Source organism: Macrobrachium nipponense, chromosome 25, assembly GCF_015104395.2.
Source record: "Macrobrachium nipponense isolate FS-2020 chromosome 25, ASM1510439v2, whole genome shotgun sequence".
Taxonomy (NCBI): Eukaryota; Metazoa; Arthropoda; class Malacostraca; order Decapoda; family Palaemonidae; genus Macrobrachium; species Macrobrachium nipponense.
In genome coordinates, this window is record NC_087214.1 from 68,458,261 (window position 1) to 68,472,045 (window position 13,785).

The 13,785-nt window shown below is 30.7% G+C and overlaps 1 protein-coding gene across 10 annotated transcripts in view; it reads right to left on the bottom strand.

Annotated features, from left to right (window-relative positions):
- The window catches only part of LOC135199505 (THO complex subunit 2-like), a 608,436-nt gene that overhangs the window by 230,228 nt on the left and 364,423 nt on the right, over nt 1-13,785 (bottom strand). The gene's annotated exons all lie outside the window — the stretch shown is intronic.

Sequence of the window (13,785 nt, forward strand, 5' to 3'; positions counted from 1 at the left end):
TTTTATTTATTTTCTCATATTTTATTTTCAATATATTTTATTTATTTATTATTTTGTTATTCGTATTTACATATATATTTATTTATGTATTTATATGTTATTTTTATTTTTTATTTTTATTTTTATTTTTCTTTTATTTATTTTATTTATTTATTTTTTATTTTGCTTTTATTTTTCATTTTTTATTCATTTATTTTTTCATCATTTTTCATTTTTATTTATTTATTTTACTTTATTTACCTTTATTCTATTTTTTTTATTTTTATTTATCTAATTCCCTAATTTAATTGAATTTTTTTTTTAATTTTCTTTATTTTTTTCATTTTTATTTTTCATTTATTTTCATCATTTCTATTATTTTTATTTTTTAATTTACTTTTATTTACCTTTATTTCTATTTTTTATTTAAATTTATTTCTTTTATTAATTTTTTCAATTTTTTTAATGAATTTAATTTATTTATTTTTTTATCATTTTTATTCTTGTAATTATTTTTAATTTTTATCTATTTATTTATTATCTTGATTTATTTATTTTTTATTATTTTTTCCACTATTTCTATAATAATATCTATTAATTTCATGTTTATTTTTATTACTATTATTTCATTTATACTACATTTCTTATATTATTATTTGTATTTTTTATTTTAATTTACATTGATATTATTTAATTATTTTACCTCTATTCTCGAAGTAAACCATCATTTAAACATGTTAAATTAAAAGTAATTGCTGCCTCAGCTGCAGTAATATTATATAGGTCTATTTTCATAATTATGATTTTCTCATTATTGCTTAAACTGCTGAACCCACCGATGTTTGGCATCTGTAAAATAGGTAATTATGAGAGTGTCAATTTTAATTTTGTTCAAAAGATGGCCCAGAAGCTGGCTGTGGTTTAAAAAATTCTTTGGTGTGTATAAAAAACCCCACGTAGAGAGTTTTTAGTTGTTTTCTTCATGGGTTATATTTTTAATCGAAGTCTGATTCTGACTATCCCTGAAACTACTTAGTAAACAGGCTAGCAGAGGGCCTATGAAGATCAGTGTATATAGTTATATTTCAGTCTTTACAGATAAACTATAATATTGTCATGGAAGTCATTCTCTCTCTCTCTCTCTCTCTCTCTCTCTCTCTCTCTCTCCTAATACTTATCAATCTTTTCATTTTTACTCTAGTGTCACATGGTATTGCGACATCAATGAGTGATACTTTCTTAATGTTGTCAATCAACGTCACGTCTGGTCTATTGGCACATATCACCTTTTGTTTATCAATACCATAGTTCCCGCTGAAATTTGCTTGATCGTTTTCTATCACTAAGCTCCTCTCCATTTATGCTCTGATGGTCATATTATTACAACAGAAATAAATGAATTGCATAGGTCTAAACTTGTGAACCAGTTAATGTTTGAAACAGAGTCATTTCTGTTAAACTATAAAGAACTTCTGAATGCCATTATGATGTCGACAAACAACATTTTATCACCATACCTTACCAGTCCTAGTGAGTTAAACCTCATTACAGAAAGGTGTATGTTAGATCATTACTTCAAGCCGCTTGTGCGCAACGTCCTTACTTATGATAGTTTATTAACTTAAAAGGGTTTCTGATCACATTGTTTTAGTTATACCATTTAATAATAATGAGGTTAATAACTTGATATCAATTTACCCTTTCCCAATGTTTGTAAATAACAAGTCAATTGTTTTGAACCAGGACATGATACATTTTGCATTGCAAAAAAAATTCCCTCCTTTTAGTACAACTAAGTAACAAAAATTTTGATGATTGTATCATGCTTGAAGCCAACGAGTTTGTTTGTAATATACAGAGTTTTTATGAGCCACTTAACAAGTTGTATTGCATAGATGATTTAATTAATGACAGAAATGGTGAGAATAACTTGAGCTCTCCCCTCTGTAGCCATTACCATGTGTCATCGCTGGCTAGTTCTTTAGTCTGTCTCATGTATTGTCCGTGCATTGGTTTGTTGTGCCATTCCTCTGTTCTGCTTGTCTTTCTCCTGTCTCCGTATATTTCTGGGTCTTCGTCTACTTTTATCAGTCCTTCTTCCCATGCACTCTTGAGCCACTCGTCTTCACGGGTCTTAAATATATTGCCCCAGTGCTCTGTTCTCGATGTTGACTCAGTCCTCTATGCTTAGTAGTCCTCTCCCTCCTTCCTTTCGTGTTATGTATAGTCTGTCCGTATTTGCTCTTGGGTGTAGTGCTCTGTGTATTGTCATATGTTTCCTGGTTTTCTGGTCTATGCTGCGAAGTTCTGCCTTCGTCCATTCGACTATCCCTGCGCTGTATCTGATTACTGGCACTGCCCATGTGTTTATGGCTTTTATCATATTTACGGCGTTGGGTTTTGACTTGAGTATCCCCTTGAGTCTCCGCATATATTCTTTCCTGATCGTGTCCTTCATCTCATGGTGTTTTATATCCCCTCCTTCCATTATTCCCAGGTATTTGTATCCCGTCTAATCTATTATTACTATTATTATTATTATTATTATTATTATTATTATTATTATTATTATTATTATTATTAGTAGTAGTAGTAGTAGTAGTAGTAGTAGTAGTAGTAGTAGTACTAGTTTTATATTCATTTTTATTTATATTATCATTTATCAATTTTATTATTTTTATTTATTTTTCTTTATTTATTCGTTTTCATTCATTCTTTATTTTATTATTATCTATTTATTCTAATTTAGTAATTATTTTATCTATTTCTTTATATTATATTTTCATTCATTTATTTATTTATCTATTTATTTATTTATATATATTCATTTTATTTTTATCTATTTTTATTTTCTATTTATTTTACTTATATATTTATTTATATTTATTGATTTATTAATTTTCATCTCTGATTTATTTATATTATTCATTTATTTATCTATTTTTATTTTTTTATATTTTTATTTTTATTAATTATTTATTTATTCGATTTTATTCAGTTAATTTTTGTATTTTTATTTATTTTCATTTATTTTTATTCATTTATTGAATTAATTATGTATTTATTGATTTTCATTTATCCTATTTATTTATTTAGGTATTTTATTTATATATTATATTTTTTTATATATTTGTTTTTTATTTATTCATTTCAATTAATTTTTTTTTATTTCAGCATTTATCTATTTTTATCTATTTTTTATTTTATTTTTATATATATATTTATTTTTATTTATTTATTTTTATTTATATTTATTTATTTATCTGTATTATTTATATATTCAATCATTTATTTTTTTTTTTTTTGCAGGGGTTTTTCTTTTTATTTATTTATTTTTCATTTTTATTAATGTATTTATTTGTCATGTATTTACTTATTCATCTTTATTTTTATTTATTTATTTATGTTTATCTTATTGAATTATTTATTTTAATTTTTGTATCTATTTTTTATTTTTTTACTTTATTTTTTATTTATTCATATACGTATTTTTTGTATTTATTTATCTATTTTATTTATTCTTATTTATTAATTTATATATTTTATATTCATTTAATTATTTATTCATCTTTATTTATTTATTCATTAGTCTATATTAATTTCTATGTTTATTTATATATTTTTTTCTTTCTTTCTATATTATTAATTTTTCTTTCTTTATTTATTGTTGTTTATTATTTTTATTTATTTGTTTCTTTATTTTATTTATTTATTTATTTATATTAATTTCTTATTTTCATTATTTTTATTCACATTTATTTTTTATGCATTTATTTTTTTTACTTAATTCTGTTTGTTTGTTTATTTATTTATTTATTTACTTTTATTTTACTATTTCATATTTTTATTTATATATTTATTTATTTATTTATTTATTTGTTTTCATTTATTTATTTATTTATCTATTTTTACTTATATATTTTATTAACCCTTAAACGCCGACTGGACGTATTTTACGTCGAGATAAATTGTCTGTCGGGTGCCGACTGGACGTATTTTACGTCGACATACAAAAGTTTTTTTTAAAATTCGCGGAAAAATACTTATAGGCCTACCAGCCTAAAACTTTTGAATCACGCGCCTTGGGGAATGCTGGGAGTCCACGGATCAAGGCCTTGTTTTTTGTTTTGAAGCGTGACCCAGTTGCGCATGCGCGATATCCCTTCTTCTCGCTCCAGCCAGCATCAGTAGCGCACCATCCGAGAGCGATCTTTCGTGAAAAGCGTGTTTTTTCTGGACTTGTGCGAGACTTTGAGCATTTGTATTGCTACAAGACATTCCTAGATATGTCTCAACGACGTGTGAACCGTGAAAGGCGCGTTTTACCCGTCGGAAGGGATCGTGTAAGGCGAGTTTTGGACTTGGATGCTGGCGAGGGGCCAAGCACCCAGCATGACCCCGCGCCTCAAGGCCATTCTGTGCGGCCACGTGTGTCTGAAAGTGTTTTCGGGAAAAACTCGTATGCCTTTGGTTACCCTAGGAAGCATGTGGGCGTCCTTAGGGGCATTCGTTAGGCATTTGGGAGGCTCCAACCAAGGGACATAGACGAATATCTTTCGGAGCTTGATCGGGAACATGTCGCAAGTCCCTCATTTTGATGGCGGATTGGTCATCGAGTGATGAGGACATCAGTCCCGATGAAAAGTGAGGATGAATATTGCCCCCAATGTCCGTTCGAGGCTCACATCCCGAAAGTGAGTTCGAATTCAGTGCATACGAGGGGGAATCTGAGGGGGAGGGGGAGGGGGAGGGGGGGGGAGGGTGGGGATACGGGCTCAAGTTTTATCGCAAGAGGACGATACAGAAAGTGCGGGCCTAAGTGAGGGTGATGGGCCAACGGGGGGCGTAGTGTGCATCGTGCCGCACCCGTGCGCGTGCGCGCGCCACGGGCACGTAGAAGGTCGGCTCGTCGCGCCAGCCAAGGTGAAGGTCGGTCGTCGGAGATGTGACGAGGGGTGGACGGAGGACCCCACCCCTCCTAACATGCACCCCTTCACGCAACCCCTGGGATGACCGTACAAATACCCCTGACTGTTTTGGATTCATCCAGCTTTTTCCTGACGCGGGAATTGCTGGAATACCTGGTACACAAGAGACGGTGGACTACGCGTCTCCCTCCTCCACCTGTACCTCGTCATGTCGAGTGGAAAAAAATGCAAGACTCTTTCAATGGAGGAGGGAGAAAACAAGAATAGAACGAAGAGTCAGGATTACGAGTGAGTATTCTGCATTTATTTTATATTTAGTTTTATATTTATTACAATTTTTTATATATCTGAATGTGTGCATGATAAAATAATAATAAGACATTTCATTGTATGCGAAAAGAGAAGTGTCCCTGCATTCCTTTTTATTTATGTATTGGTACCAGAATCGAAGAATGTAATATATATATTTTACGTATAAAAAAAATTATATATATATATATATATATATATATATATATATATATATATATATATATATACTATATACATATATACATATATACATATATACATATATACATATATACATATATACATATATACATATATATATATATATATATATATATATATATATATATATATATATATATATAATATATATATTATAAATTTTTTTTGGGGGGTAAGCAAATTACTTACAGTCTAGTAATAATCAATCATTTACCTTCACTTTAAAACAATTGCAAGTCTCTAGAACAATATCTCGATTTATGGTGAATATTTGAAAAAAATATTTTTATTCCGTCCGCGCGCTGATTCTCGGCCGAAAATCTCGGAAACGCGTAGGTCACATTCTCCTAATATATTTGTGCCTTTTCATATTACGCTTTTTTTAAAGGTTTTATATATGGAACATGTGCGCAAAAACATGCACAATATAACAAAAAATATGGAAGGTTGTAGCATTTATCATTTTTTTTTGAAATATTTGCATATAAAGTACGATAAGTACGAAAAAAACTACGATCGTCAACTTTGACTCAACCGAAAAGGTCAAAAAACGCATTTATAACATAAAAATCTTACAGTATCCGTAATTTATTCAAATCATTTATCTTCATTTTAAAACATATTGCAAGTCTCTAGAACAATATCTCGATTTATGGTGAATATTTGAAAAAAAATATTTTTTTCCCCTCCGCGCGACGATTCTCGGCCGAAAATCCTCGGAAACGCGTAGGTCACATTCTCCTAATATTTGAGCCTTTTCATATTACGCTTTTTTTTTAAAGTTTTATATATGGAAAATGTGCGCAAAACATGCACAATATAACAAAAAATATTGGAAGGTTGTAGCATTTATCATTGATGAAATTTATTTGCATATAAAGTACGATAAGTACGAAAAAAAACTACGATCGGTCAACTTTGACTCAACCGAAAAGGTCAAAAAAACGCATATATAACATAAAAATCTTACAGTCTCGTAATATTCAATCATTTATCTTCAATTTAAAACATATTGCAAGTCTCTAGAACAATATCTCGATTTATGGTGAATTTTTGAAAAAAATATTTTTTTCCCCTCCGCGCGACGATTTTCAGCCGAAAAATCTCGGAAAACGCGTAGGTCACATTCTCCTAATATTTGAGCTTTCATATTACGCTTTTTTTAAAGGTTTATATATGGAAATGTGCGCAAAAACATGCACAATATAAAAAAAATATTGGAAGGTTGTAGCATTTATCATTTTTGAAATATTTGCATATAAAGTACGATAAGTACGAAAAAAACTACGATCAGTCAACTTTGACTCAACCGAAAAGGTCAAAAAACGCATATATAACATAAAATTCTTACAGTCTCGTAATATTCAATCATTTATCTTAAATTTGAAACATATTGCAAGTCTCTAGAACAATATCTCGATTTATGGTGAATATTTGAAAAAAATATTTTTATTCCGTCCGCGCGCCGATTCTTGGCCGAAAATCTCGGAAACGCGTAGGTCACATTCTCCTAATATTTGTGCCTTTTCATATTACGCTTTTTTTAAAGTTTTATATATGAACATGTGCGCAAAAACATGCACAATATAACAAAAAATATTGGAAGGTTGTAGCATTTATCATTTTTGAAATATTTGCATATAAAGTACGATAAGTACGAAAAAAACTACGATCGGTCAACTTTGACTCAACCGAAAAGGTCAAAAAAAGCATATATAACATAAAAATCTTACAGTCGTCGTAATTCAATCATTTATCTTCAATTTAAAACATATTGCAAGTCTCTAGAACAATATCTCGATTTATGGTGAATATTTTGAAAAAATATTTTTATTCCGTCCGCGCGCCGATTCTCGGCCGAAAATCTCGGAAAAGCGTAGGTCACATTCTCCTAATATTTGTGCCTTTTCATATTACGCTTTTTTTAAAGGTTTATATATGGAAATGTGCGCAAAAATATGCCCAATATAACAAAAATTATTGGAAGGTTGTAGCATTTATCATTTTTGAAATATTTGCATATAAAGTACGATAAGTACGAAAAAAACTACGATCGGTCAACTTTGACTCAACCGAAAAGGTCAAAAAACGCATTTATAACATAAAAATCTTACAGTCTAGTAATATTCAATCATTTATCTTCATTTTAAAACATATTGCAAGTCTCTAGAACAATATCTCGATTTATGGTAAATTTGTGAAAAAAATATTTTTATTCCGTCCGCGCGCCGATTCTCGGCCGAAAATCTCGGAAACGCGTAGGTCACATTCTCCTAATATTTGAGCCTTTTCATATTACGCTTTTTTTAAAGTTTTATATATGAAAATGTGCGCAAAAACATGCACAATATAACAAAAATTATTGAAAGGTTGTAGCATTTCTCATTTTTTTTATATTTGCATATAAAAAAATTTTTTTAACAAAAATTCGACATTCGGTCAACTTTAACTCGTTCGAAATGGTAAAAAACTGCATTTGTAAGCTAAAACTCTTACAGTATCGTAATATTCAATCATTTTCCTTAATTTTGAAACAAATTGCAAGTCTCTATAACAATATTTCGATTTATGGTGAATTTTTTAAAAAATTATTTTTTTACATCCGCGCGCTACGAATTCATGCATCATTTTGTGATAATATTTTCTCTGTGTTGCTTTTATCGTTTTACAATGTTGTTATATAACAAAATGATCGCAATTTAGTGCACACTACAACGAAAAAAAAAAGTAGCTTGTTACCTCTCAACCGTTTGACGCACAGCGCGATTTGAATACAATTATATATGTAAATTTTCGTTTTTTGCGCTATCATTATATTCGCTTATTTATTTAAATATGATAATGATAATTTTTTTGTTTTACACACAAAATTTCTGATGGTTGCGATACTAAACTTCAAGCAATGAGAAAAAAAGGAAAAAAGGAGCCAAAAGCGACTCTTAATCTTGAAAACTAAGCGCGCTGTGATTTTTTGAAAAAAATATTTTTTCCGCTTACGCGCTCACTCTCAAACCCCTCCGGCACACGGGAGTCATTTTTTTATTTACCGCTCCGGCGTTTAAGGGTTAATTATTTTTTTATTTAATTTTATTCAGTTGATCTTTTTGTATTTATTTTCATTTATTTTATTCATTTATTTGAAATAATTCTTATTCATTTTTTATTCGTTTATTTATTTTTCTATATTTGTTTATTTATTCATTTTAACTAATTTATTTATTTTTATGTATTTATTTATTTTTATTTATTTATTTTTATTTATTTTTCATTTTTTATTGTTATTTATATATTAATTTTTATTTACTTATTTACCTTTATTGCTTTATTTATTTGAATTATTTTTACTCAATCATTTTTTTTTTATTTATTCTTTTTCATTTTTATTAATTTATTTACTTTATGCATTTTCTTATTTTATTAATTTATTATTCTATTTATTTATCATTTTATTTATTTATTTTTATTTATTTATTTATTTATGTATTTATTTTATAGTTTTATTTATTTTTTAATTTATTTTCATTTGTTTATGTTTATTTCATTAATTTATCTATTTTGAATTTTTTATTTATTTTTTTATTTATTTTTTATTATTAGTATTATTCATGTATATACTTATTTTTATTTTATTTATTTATTTTTATTTATTACTTTATTTATTTTATATTAATTTAATTATCTATTTTCATTTATTTAGTTTTTATTCATATATTTATTTTCTATTTATTTATTTATTTGAATTTTTTCTTATTTATTAATTTTTCTTTTTTTTTATTTATTACATGATTAATTAATTTATTCATTTTTATTTATTTATATTTTTTATTAATTTATTTTATTTATTTATTGTTTATTTATATCTTTTTTTTTAAATTTTGTTTTTTGTTTTTTTATTTATTCTTAATTTTATTTATTTACTCTTATATTCTTTTTATTTATTATTTATTCTTTTATTTATTTATTTATTTTGACAAATTTTTTTTATTTATTTTATATTTTATTCATCACATTTATTTATTTTTATGTATTTATTTATTTTCATTGATTTTTATTTATTTAATTGTATTTATTCTTACTTTTATTTTTATTATAATTTTTATTAATATTATTTTATTCTTATTTTTTAGTTTCATTTTCATATATATTATTTGCATTTTGAAGTTTTATTATTATCATTATTTATAACTACTTAAACAGGCTAGTAGATATATCAGTCTTGACAGATATACTATATCAAATACATTCTCCCTCTCCCGATACTTTTCAATCTTTTCTCTTCTACTCTGGTGTACAAGGTATTGCGACATCAATGAGTGTTACTTTCTTATCAATGTTGTCAATCAACATCACATCTGGCCTATTGGCACCTATGACCCTTTGTGTTCTGATACCACAGTCCCCAAGGATATTTGCTTGAGAATTTTCTATCACTCCTTCAGGTAGGTGCTCGTACCAATTACTACTGCAAGGTAGCTGGTGTGTCTTGCACAGGCTCCAGTGGAGGCTTTGACCACTGAATCATGCCTCTTATTATTATTATTATCATTATTATTATTATTATTATTATTATTATTATTATTATTATTATTATTATTATTATTATTATTATTTGTATTTTTTTATTATTTTTATGTTTATTGTTCTTTAATATATTTATATTTTTATATTTTTTTTACTTATTTATTTTATTATTTTTCTATATTTGTATTCATTTATTTTCATTTATTTATTTATTTTTATTAATAATTCCTTTTATATATTTATTTATTATTCATTTTATTTACTTATTTATTCCTCTTTATTTTCATTTATTTATTTATTTTAATATATTTTTATGTATTTTCATATATTTTTTATTTATATGATTCCTTTCAAAGTAGTGACACCAATGTCTCAAACTTTTATTTAATAATTTTTTTTGAGTAATGTCCATGTAGCCTCCATGATATCCTTTCTATCTTGTGTGTGCACAGAAGTTAATGCTTCCATTGGTTTTATAATGTACCATAGTAATGTAAATGCTATATTGTTTACATATGTTTGATATGTATTTTTATTTACACAATTTTTTTATTAGTACGGCACTATGTTACATGACTGTACTGATAAAAATAAAAATTACATTATTAGAAAAAGTTTAGCGCTAGATTTATTATTTATAACATCTCTTCTTCCTAGCTTAAACCCATTTTTATATGGGGTCGCCATTGCGAATGAGTCGTCTCCATCGATTTTCTGGTCCTGGTGCCTCATTCTCATTTATACCTTTCAATTCCATATCTTCCCCTACACAATCACGCCATCTCTTTCTTGGTCTTCCCTTCTTCCTTCTACCCCGCACTTCCATTTCCATCATATGTCTTCCAACATGACGTTCCTCCCTTCGTAACAGGTGTCCATACCATCGAAGCCTTCCTTCTTGTATTTTCTTCGATATTTCAGCTACCTTTGTCGATCCTCTTATATACTCATTTCTGGGCTCAGCCGTGTCGCTCCATGAAATACGTCTCCTTTAGCACTATTTCCAGAGTGCTAAAGGAGACGTATTTCACTGGGCGACACGGCTTCCTCGCCCAGAAATAGATTTTTCCTACGTCAAAATCCCTTTTCTAATCCTATCTTCCCTTGTTACTCCCGACATCCATCTCAACATTCTCATTTCTGCTACACCCATCTTCTTCTCCTCTGTTTTCCTCATACTTGCTGTTTCTGTTCCATATAACATTGCTGGTCTGACCACCGTCCTATGGAACTTTCCTTTCAATTTCAGAGGGACCCTCTTGTCACAGAGGACCCCTGATGCAGACCTCCAGTTATTCCATCCTGCCTGAATTCGGTGTCTCACCTCTTGGTCCATGCTTCCATTATCCTCTAATACGGACCCTAAGTACTTGAACTTCTGTACTTTCTATTTCTTCCCCACCCAATCTTATGCTACTTCCACCGTCCTCAGTAATACTAGAACAAATATATTCGGTTTTTGATCTGCTTATTCTCATTCCTCTCTCCTCAAGTGCTGCTCTCCACCTCTCCAACCTCCCCCTCCAACTCCTCCTTCCCCTCTGAACACAACACAATGTCATCCGCGTATAATATGCACCATGGCACTGCTTCTCTAACATCCCTGGTCATTACATCCATCACAATGTTGAAGATGAATGGGCTAAGTGCTGACCCCTGGTGTAATCCAACTCCTATCTCAAATCCATCCGTCTATCCAACACTACTCCTCACTCTAGTATACACATTCCTGTACATCTCCTGAATAATTCTGACATACTTTTCCGGCACCATCTTCTCCCTCAAACATCTCCATATTTCTTGCCTTGGCACTCTGTCATAGGCCCTTTCAAGGTCTATGAATACCAGATGCCGGTCTCGTTGTTTTTCTCTGAATTTCTCCATTAGCTGCCTTATGCAAAGTATTCCATCCGTTGTGCCGCTTCCCTTCATAAATCCTAACTGTTCCTTCCCTATTCTAACTTCCTCCCGCAGCCTGCTATCTATTATTCTTTCCAAAATCTTCAACGTGTGAGACATTAGTTTTATACCTCTATAAATACTGCATTCCTGGACATCACCTTTACCTTTAAATATAGGTATCAATATGCTTTCCCACCATTCTTCTGGTATATTTTCCTGTTCAAATATTTTTACCATCAGATCATACAAGATGTCTACCCCTTCCTCTCCTAAGGCTTTCCAAACTTCGACTGGGATTAAATCAGGTCCTGTTGCCTTCCCATTCCTCATTCTTTTTAAGGCTTGTATCACTTCATCCCTAGATATCCCCATTACCATTCCCATGTTTACTTGTCCATCCTCTCTTACAAGTCTTTCATTTTCTTCATTTAGCAGTTGTTCGAAATACTCTTTCCATCTTTTCAGGATGTCTTCTTCCTTTTTTATGACCGTACCATTCCTATCTTTCATTTGCTTAATATGGGTGATGTCCTTTGTTCTTTTATTTCTTACTTTTGACAGTTTGAGCATCTTACTCAACCCTTCCTTGGTTTCCAGTTCATTATAAACCTCTTCATATGCCCCTTGGCCTTAGCTTGAGCTACCACCCTTTTTACTTCTTTGTTTCTTTCTCTTAATCTTTCTCTGTCCTCCTGCAGCTGTGACTCTTCAAATCTCTTCTTTGCCTCCCTTTTACCCTTCACCACTTCCCCCACCTCTTCTCCCCACCACCAGCTCTCCTTTTCCTCCCATACTATTCCAGATGTTTCCCCTAGTATCTCCTTTCCATGTCTTCTAATCACTGATGCATTATGCCTCCACCATTCTCCCACATCTTCAATTCCCAGATCAACCTCTCCCAGCACTCTTCTCCTGAACTCTCTCTTCTTATCATTATCCCTCCCTAACAATTTATACCACTTGATTTTCTTTACCCCATTCGTTTTCGTTTTCTTTTCTCTTTTCATCTTTAAATCCATACAAAGGAGCCTATGTTGGGGGGCCACGTGGTCACCTGGGATAACTTTTACAATTCTAATTCCACAGCCTTGATTATTGTACAAAGGAGGTAATCTATTTGTGTGCATCTACCGGCACTCCTGTATGTTATCAAGTGCTCCCTCTTCTTTTTGAAGAATGTGTTCACTATTGCCATATCAAAGGACACGGCAGAGTCTACTATACTCTCTCCTTCTGGGTTTCTCTCCCCAATCCCATGTCCTCCATGCACACGTTCAATTACATCCTTTTCATTTCCGACATGTCCATTAAAGTCTGCCCCCACTACAGTCCTCTCCTGCTCTTCCAGTTCTTGCGTTACCTCACTCATTTCGTTCCAAAAACAGCTCTTTTCTTACTCTGTGCAGCCTTCATTTCCCCCAACAACACTACACCAACGCTATTCCTACCCTGCTCATTTGCTCCACTATAGCTTAGCTTGTAGCCATCCCCCAGTTCTTTAGCTTTATTACCCTTCCATTGAGTTTCCTGCACACACAAAATATTCACTCTCTTTATCCTCATCAACTCCGCCAACTCTCTTCCTCTTTCTGTCATAGACCCAATATTGAGCTGGCCTATTCTGATCACATTTAGAGCTCGCTTCTTTAGCTGCACCCGCTCATGATGCAGTAGCCCTCGCCTTGTCACAGAGTTAGGGCGATGTGTCTGTGCGTCGTTTACGGAGTACGCCCTAGCACTATTCTCATCAATGTCACGACTCATTTCATTGGTTCTGGCGTGGGTTTTTACAGTCGGATGCCCTTCCTGACACCAACCCTCCCTATTTATCCAGGCTTGGGACCGGCACCCATTGAAGCTGGCTTGCCCACACAGGTGGCTAGATTTTTACATCTCTGATCGTGGTAATTGAAAGCGAATGTTTCATTAATTCAAAATACCA